This window comes from Lipotes vexillifer, unplaced genomic scaffold (genome assembly GCF_000442215.2).
Source record: "Lipotes vexillifer unplaced genomic scaffold, Lipotes_vexillifer_v1.1 scaffold1350, whole genome shotgun sequence".
NCBI lineage: Eukaryota > Metazoa > Chordata > Mammalia > Artiodactyla > Lipotidae > Lipotes > Lipotes vexillifer.
In genome coordinates this window covers 242,640-251,634 of record NW_006799035.1, presented here as the reverse complement: position 1 = coordinate 251,634, position 8,995 = coordinate 242,640, and positions in this window count along the sequence as shown.

Here is an 8,995-nt window from a genome sequence, read left to right as displayed (position 1 = left end):
CTCCTTCATCAAGTGTTTCTTTAATTTTAACAAACTGATATTTCTGAGCCTACAAGAGAATGTTCCAGATGTACACAGAGCCCCCTCTGATAAACACTGAACAACTTCCAGGAGTATAGGTTTTACTGCAGTTGACTAGGAAAAGAAGAACACTACTTTATAATAAAACAAACATATATAACAAAATTAAAATTTTACTTATGTTTTCTGATAAAACACAAAACCTTCAAAGGATTTTTATGATTGTCCATGTTCCTAGAAACTCCCGGTTATATGAATTCTAACTTCTCTGGCCTCAGGCATGTGAAGAGAGAGCTTTGAGAAACTGCCAGAGGAGCTAAAATAGTTGTTAGAATTGGGCCCTCCAAGGAGTCATAAAATCTTTCACGGCAAGTAAAAATCTCTGAAGAAATTCTCTTTTCAGGGCATTCATGGTTTACATGAGAAAAAGCAGAGTTCAACGCTACTCCAAACACAATGTTTCTCTGAAATGTATTACAAAAGATCTCTAGGGTTGTCTCCAAGGCAGACAGATTTATTCCTCAGAGTTTCAATCAGTCAGTGGATTAAATCAGAGTCCCATGAATAAGAATAATTATGTTCTGTGAGAATTTTCCAAAATATATGTACTAATTTCCTTGCAGTCTTGCACAAAGTCAACGGCTTACATATTAACAATAGAAGGGTATGTGTATGCCCAACTTTTCATCTGAATCAAATGCTATACTTTACTATCTGTAAAACGTCATAAAATAAATCTAATACATTAATTATAGGCTGTGTTATTAGGGTATGAGTTATTTACTATTCATTCAGTAGAAGTTGATCATCTCACCATAAAGGTCATTATCCTCCTTGTCTTCATGTTGAGTAGGCTGAGGATGAGAAGGAAGCGGAAGAGTTGTTCTTGCTGCCTCATGGTGGGGAGGAGGTGACAGGGGAGACCTGAGAGGCAGGCACACTTGATGCAACTTTACAGAAATACTTCGTAATTTCTGTCTGCTTTTTTACTGTTTCATTCTCAAAAAATGTTTCTATAAGGTACCAATCCTTTTTCTCCTGTTTGCTTTAGTTTCAGTGTCCATATCAAAGAAGTATCCAGGCTGTAAAAGCAGTCAAGAGCAATCCTGACTAATCAGAATCCTTTTGCCAGATTGTCTAATGTCAATTTGTTTTCTGCCATGCTTCTTCTGTCTTCTTCCTCATTGTCTGGCACTGGTTTGGAAGCACTTCTCCATTGTCCTCTGGGGTGGTGTCTGTTAGCTCTTGAATTTCTTCAAGATAAGTATCTTGAAAACTTTTACCACCACCCCCCACCTTTTCTGCCACATCCACAATCTCTTTCATGATTTCCTTGATTGGCTCTGTCATAAATCCTGTGAAGTCACGCAGGACATCTGAACACAGTTTTCTTGAGCAGAAATTTGTTCTTGCTTGATGGCTTTCACAGCTTTTCTATAACAATGATGGCATCTTCAATGGCGTAATCCTTCTGGATTTTCATGATGTTCAATCAGGGGTCTCTTCCATAGCATTGACAATCCTTTCCATAGAGTACCATGTGGAATGAGCCATTTAGGTCGTTATGACCCCCTGATCTAGAGGCTGAATTAGAGACGTTGTGTTTGCGAGCAAGTAGATCACTTCAACACCTTCAGTGTTTAACGTACGAGGTTCTGGGTGGCAGGGGCATTGTCTAATATCAAAAGAACTTTAAAAGACAGTCCCTTACTGGCAAGGTACTTCCTGACTTCAGGGAAAAAGCACTGATGGAACCAATCCAGAAAAACCCTTCTTCTACAACCAAAATACTGCTGGCTGGTGTTTATTTCTTCAAAAGTCTGGGGGGAGCAGCTTTATAGATAAGGGCAGTCTGATCATAAACCTGACTGCATTTGCATAAAAACAACAGAGTTTGCCTATCCCTTCTTTCCTGAAATCCTGGTGTTCTCTTCTCCTCCTTACTAATAAATGTTTTTTGTGGTATTTTTTTTTCCTCCAAAATAGGAAACTTTCATCTGCATTGATAATCTGTTCAGGAAGACATCCTTTCTCCTTAATGATTTTCTTAGTGGTGTCTGGGAACTCGTCTGCTGCCTCTTGGTCAGCAGAAGCTGCTTCTTTTGCTATCTTGACATTTTTTTAAGCCAAATCTCTAAAATTAGAAACAGCCATCCTTTGCTGGCATTAAATTCTCCAGCTTTAGATCCTTTACCTTCCTTTTAAGTTTTCATTTAATCACTTCATTTTTATTGAATTATAATATATTAGGATATACAGGTATGCCTTTCTTATCCTGCACCCACACAGCAACTGCATTTTCAATACACGATAAAAAGGTATTTCACAAAAAGTGCAAGGTTTTTGCACCTGTGACTACTGGTGTAGTGGCAGGGACAGCCTCTCAAATTTTCTTTTCTTTTTTTACCGTTGTTCTTAGGCTGGACTCATTTGTCTTGAAGTGGTGAGCAATTGCAGTTGCAGACCTGACTCTACAGTACAAATCAAACAATTCAACTTTTCTTGTAACATCATGACTTTTCGCTTCTTCTTGGGAGCACTTCTAGCATCATTAGTGGTACTTTGTATAGGGCCCATGTTATTATTCGAGGTTTACAGTATTGCACTAAACACAATGAAAAATACACAAGAACTGCAGGAGATCACTTGTTTTACTGTGATATGCAATTTACTGAAGAGACAAACTGCTCACATGGAGATGATTAGGGTCACACAGCATTTTAAGTAAATACTTGCAACACTTGAGCTCATCACAATAGCAATAGGAGGTGGCTGCAAAATTATTACAGTAGAACAATGTGCACTGTAGTTAATTTTGTGCTGTTATGTTTAATACTGCGTCTTTATGTTTGTTTATATTTCTCTTGACCTAGAATGGCGCCCTGTACGGTCTATAAGTGTGTGCGTAATTTTGATAAATTTTAACGTTTTATAAAAGATTTATGTATGTCTTATAGTAGTAAATAATAAAACATACAGTACCTATGTACAGTTTATGAATTCATGATACATCTAGCTTTGTCTTATATTTTTTATATTTCTAGACTACATGGTTTTTATGCAATTTTTTTCAAATTGTCACAAATCTCCACAAAATTTTCCAACATATTTATTGAAAAAAATCCACATATAGGTGGACCCATGCAGGTCAAACCCATGTTGTTTAAGGGACAACTGTACATTTTTAAAAATAAATTTTTTCATTAAAAATATTATTCTGACCGAGAATAGGGATCAGATGCTCTACATCTATTCTTAGCTATAGTCTGTAAAAAAATGAAGCCTAAAATATTGCTGAATTATTTTTAATTTTATCTAAAAGTCCATGGTAAGATATTCTAGATCATCTGAGTGTCCAGGGATACATCATTATAAAAAAAGCTTGCTAAGACATGAAATTTCTTATGTCAAACATCTCATTTGGAGCTCATTCAAGGTAGTACATGATTGAACATTACCAGCAAGGCCTGAAGACAACACGTTTATATTGAACACTGTATGGATGTATATATACACCCCATGTATAGTAATATAGTAATATTTCAATTCAGTCAATAAAAATCTAAACCTCTTTTACCTTACTTGAAAACGTTACCACAGCTTAAACTTCTGTAATGATACAAAAATATTGACACTGGAAAAAGCAATAGTATATGACCAGATTATTTTTGTTTATATTTGGTTCATGTAATTTGTAAACACAGAATTAAGGGTTAATGATGCATATTAGAAACCAAATAGTTCTATTATTTGAATCAAAAAACAATAGGCTGGGGCTTCCCTGGTGGTGCAGTGGTGGAGAGTCCGCCTGCCGATGCAGGGGACACAGGTTCGTGCCCTGGTCCAGATAGATCCCACATTACGCGGAGCGGCTGGGCCCGTGAGCCATGGCTTCCGAGCCTGCGCGTCCGGAGCCTGTGCTCTGCAACGGGAGAGGCCGCGACAGTGAGAGGCCCGCATACCGCAAAAAACAAACAAACAAACAAACAACAAAAAAACCAATAGGCTTAGCATCTAATGATAGACACATTTCTTAAATGCCTCAAACTATGGCTATAGCACAAGAAGAAAAATAGTTTTATCTACCTTAATAATGGAACTGAATGATCTAGCAAATAAAATATTCCACCTAGTTGTTAAGGGCAGAATTGTGTTGCCCTCAAGTTCATATGCTGAAGCCCTAACACCCAGTACCTCAGAATGTGATTGTATTGAAGATAGTGTCTTTAAAGAGGTAATTCAATTAAAAAATGAGGTCTTTGGGGGCAGGCCTAATGCAATCTGACTGGTGTCCTAATAAGAAGAGGAGATTAGGATATGTAAAAACACACTAGGGATGTGCACGCACAGAGGAAAAAGCATGTGAAGATACAGGTGGCCATCTGCAAGTCAAGGAGAGACCTCAGAATGAAATCTTAGACATTTAGCCTCCAGAACTGTGAGAAATAAACTTCTGTTTTTTAAGCCACCCAGTCTGTCATATTTTGTTATGGCAGCCCTAGAAAACTAATACACTGATAAAGATTTTTCCAGTATGTAATCACAAGTTCTCAAGAATTACAAAAGAAGAAAAAGTGCTTAACACTAAAACCATACCAAATATAATTCAATTGGTGATAGTTTAAAAGAAATTTTATACACTGAAAAATCTGAAGTTATCATTATCAGGATGAATTATTACTACATTTCAGAAGTAAATGCTATCTGAGAGCATTCCCCCTGACAGAATATAAAATACAAAAGATTTTAGACTTTTTACTTTATTTTAAAATATTGAGTCTTAAAAAAAGCAATTAAAATAATCACCTCATTGTGAATGATTTAGCACTAAATTCTAACGATAAATTTCATTTACTATTAAATAGGAAAAATGTAGTATAAATTGTTGAAAAGTTTGATAAACTATACAATTAAAATATTTTATTTTTCCTTATTAAATATTTTAGAGATAAATTTACATTTGATTACATCATAGAAGGCATAATAAGCATATGCTTATTATTTTCCTAATTTCATCTGTGGATAATAGCAAAAACAGTATAAATGCATATTTTAATTTTATATTCATATTAACTTTGTATAAAACATTGTGCACAATCATTGGAATTTTTTTTTTTTTTTTTTTGCGGTACGCGGGCCTCTCAATGTTGTGGCCTCTTCCGTTGCGGAGCACAGGCTCTGGACGTGCAGGCTCAGCGGCCATGGCGCACGGGCCCAGCTGCTCTGCAGCATGTGGGATCATCCTGGACCGGGGCACGAATCCATGTCCCCTGTATCGGCAGGCAGACTCTCAACCACTGCACTACCAGGGAAGCCCTCACTGGAATATTTTAAAGCTATTACAGCTTGCTCTCTTTCTCTTCTTCTCTCATTTTTTTCTTTCTCAGTACTCCTTGGGAAGTGCCTCAAGGAATTCCTTATTTTGTTTTAGGAGTCAATTTAATGTGCCATGTTTTCTAAACATTTTTAAAGTAAAACTGACTTTTTTCAAGGATTTTGTTTTTTTTATTTGCCCAAGCACAGTTTGTTATTTTATCTTTTCTTTGAATATCTTATATAATATTTTACAGCTCTTATCACACTGAAAAATAAGTATTTACATTGTTGACATTCCTTTTCAATGTAATTGTCTCAGTTCTTAGTTCTGTGCATGGTTACTATAGTAAGATCTTACTGAATTAAAGACTCATTCAAAGAGAAAAAAATGGATTTTAATAAGGTAAGTACAAATGTTTATGATACTGTGCTATGTTTTGACTTTTACTGAATATTTATAAAATACATATAGAACACATAGTGTTTCAAATATAACCATATAGATGTATATAGAGAATGGCAAACTAGGATGGGGCAGAAGTGATAGAGGCAAGAGCTCTGGAGAATGCCTTGTATGATCAGACAATAGCCAAAAGTACTATAAGAATGAAATAATATGTTATCTCTTCCTATCTAATCACAAGCCAACATTATTATATACATGGAAAATATATTTGCATATATAAATATAGTATATTTACATAGACACATACATGTGTGTTTATACAAATTATATACATATATACAATTTCTAGATAAATGCCCAGTTTTCAAACAACAGTTTGTTAGAAGGAATTGGGAAAATGGTTAATATTCCAGAAAAAAAAAATCTTGTAAAGGCACAAAAGTTGCATGTGGTTCATACTATGGTTGTTCCTTTCTTTAGCTTCAGAGAGAAAGGTAATGTCAGAGAGAGATGGTACAAAGTCTTAATTTGCAGTGATTATCAAAATCACAGAGACAATGAGCCAACCTAACAAACCTTCTTTAAAGAGTATTCATGTGTGAATTTGAGAATGTAAAGGCTAATTTACTGAAAAGAAAATGTAATGGTTAAACAAATGAAAGAAAGTGCACAAGTGGGTGTACACTGAAACCCAGATGAACATATTATACTGTTAACCTAAGGAGGCTTTTTTTTAATTTACCAAGCTAAGGTGGTTATACCCACCAAGTAAAGTCTGTTTAGTTAGATCTGAAGATAAAAGTCTTTCTTTCTCTGTCTAGTTGATTTCAACTCACTAGTATGAGCACTGGGGCTCATATTATGTAAAAATAATATTTACAATATGCAGACATTACAGTTAAGGGTGGGAAGAACTGGGCTAAAAAGTGAAGGGGGAATTCATGTCCTCTTTCCTTTTATTGCACCTAGACCTTCACATGTGAGAATATCTCTTGTATATTGGTTTCTATGTAACTTGCAAATGAATTGAATGGAAAATGTGCATTAAGTGACCATTCTGCTCATCCCTTTCCTATTTGTGCTGCTATGTTTTATTCTTCTCTGGATAAGTTTTTTTTCACAGTCTCAGAGTTAACTTAGTCCAACCAAAAAATTAGATATGACCTAGTAACATAGATCTGAAAAGGAATACTGAAGTTAATGCAAGTCTAAACTCATCATTATTCAATCAGTGGAGTCAGAGATACTAAATGACCAGCTAGAGTCATTCAGAAAGGTACACACACATTTGCTGACTTCTACTCCTGTACTTTCCCATCATAACATGCCATATGGCTAGACACTATATGCCTCATTATACTGATGAAGGAAGTGATTGTACAGAATCATACTTAAGTATGACTAATCAATAAATTTATTCCAAAAATGAAAACTAGGTCTCAAATCCATAACAATATTTCATAAAGACACAGTACAGCTTTTTACCCAATTATTTTTATTATGGCGAAATACACATAATATTTACCATCTTATCCATTTTTTTTTTTTTTTGCGGTACACGGGCCTCTCACTGTTGTGGCCTCTCCCGCTGCGGAGCACAGGCTCCGGACACACAGGCTCAGCGGCCATGGCTCACGGGCCTAGCCGCTCTGCAGCATGTGGGATGTGGGATCTTCCTGGACTGGGGCATGAACCCATGTCCCCTGCATCGGCAGGCGGACACTCAACTACTGCGCCACCAGAGAAGCCCCAAATTTCCTTCATTTTTAATGCTGAAAAATATTCTATTGTATGTATATACCATATTTCGCTTATCCATTCATCTGTCGATGGACACTGGGTTGTTTCCACATTTTAGATATTATGAATAATGCTGCTATCAACTTGGATGTACAAATTAATCTTCAAGATTCTGCTTTCAATTCTTTTGGGTATGTACCCAGAGTGGAATTGCTGGATCATATGGTAATTCTATTTTTAATTTTTTGAAGAACCACCATACTGTTTTCCACAGTGGCTACACCATTTTACATTCCCACTAAGAGTGTAAAAGTGTTCCAATTTCTCCACATCCTTGTCAAGACTTGTTATTTTCTGTGTGTGTGTTTTAATAGTTGTCATCCTAATGGGTATGAGGTGATACCTCTTTGTGATTTTTTATTTGCATTTTCCTAATGATTAGTGATATTATACATCTGTTCATGTGCTTATTGGCCATCTGTATACCTTTGGAGAAATGTCTATTCAAGTCCATTGCCCATTTTAAAATAAAGTTGTTTTTTTTTGTTTTTTAATTTTAGGAGTTTATATACATTCTAGATATTAATCACTTATCAGATATACAATTTGAAAATGTTTTCTCTCATTCTGTGAATTGTCCTTTTATTCCATTAATAGTGTCTTTAGAGGCACAAAAGTTTTTAATTTTCATGAAGTCCAATTTGTCTTTTGTTTCATATGCTCTTGGTGTCATATCTAAGAAATCATTGTCCATTTCAGTGTTGTGAAGATTTTGTCCTATGTTTCCTTCTAAGATCTTTATAGTTTTAGCTCTTACATTTAGGTCTTGAATCCATTTTCAATTACTTTTTGTATACAGTATTAAGTAAGGGTCTAAATTCATTCTTTTGCATGTGGATAGCCAGTTTACTGAGCATCATTTCTTGAAAAGGCTTTTTCTCTCTTCACTGAATAGTTTTTGGCACACTTGTTGAAAATCATTTGATTATACTAAATTCTCTTTAGATAGCTTAAATTTGATAGTAGAATAAGGTGATCTGTTTCTAGGTCACCTTTATATAAAGAGATTTTTTTCTTGATAACCCTTAATGGATTTTTAAACTTTTGATAACTAAAAAAATTAATTAAATAATAATTTTTAGTCCCTGGTTACAGCCATTTTATGAGCCAATGTAAACTATTTTTACACTTAACTTTATTTCTATATATTTGCCTATAGGTGGTACAAGAATCAATTTCACCTGACACACACACAACATATAAAACTATTCAAATACCATGTATTTACCCATTTATCCATTCTTTATGTATTGATATACTGAAGTATCTATTATTAATGATTCAGTAAATGACAAACCATTGTGAGAGGCTCTGAGATCGCAATGGTAAAGAAATCAGGCCTTGGTTCTTAAAGCCACTCTACATAAAAATAGATAAAGATCCTGGAGGTCATAGGGGCTATTATTAAGAGACATAGGAAGAGTGTAGGAAACATCCTTAGCTTAGGGAAAG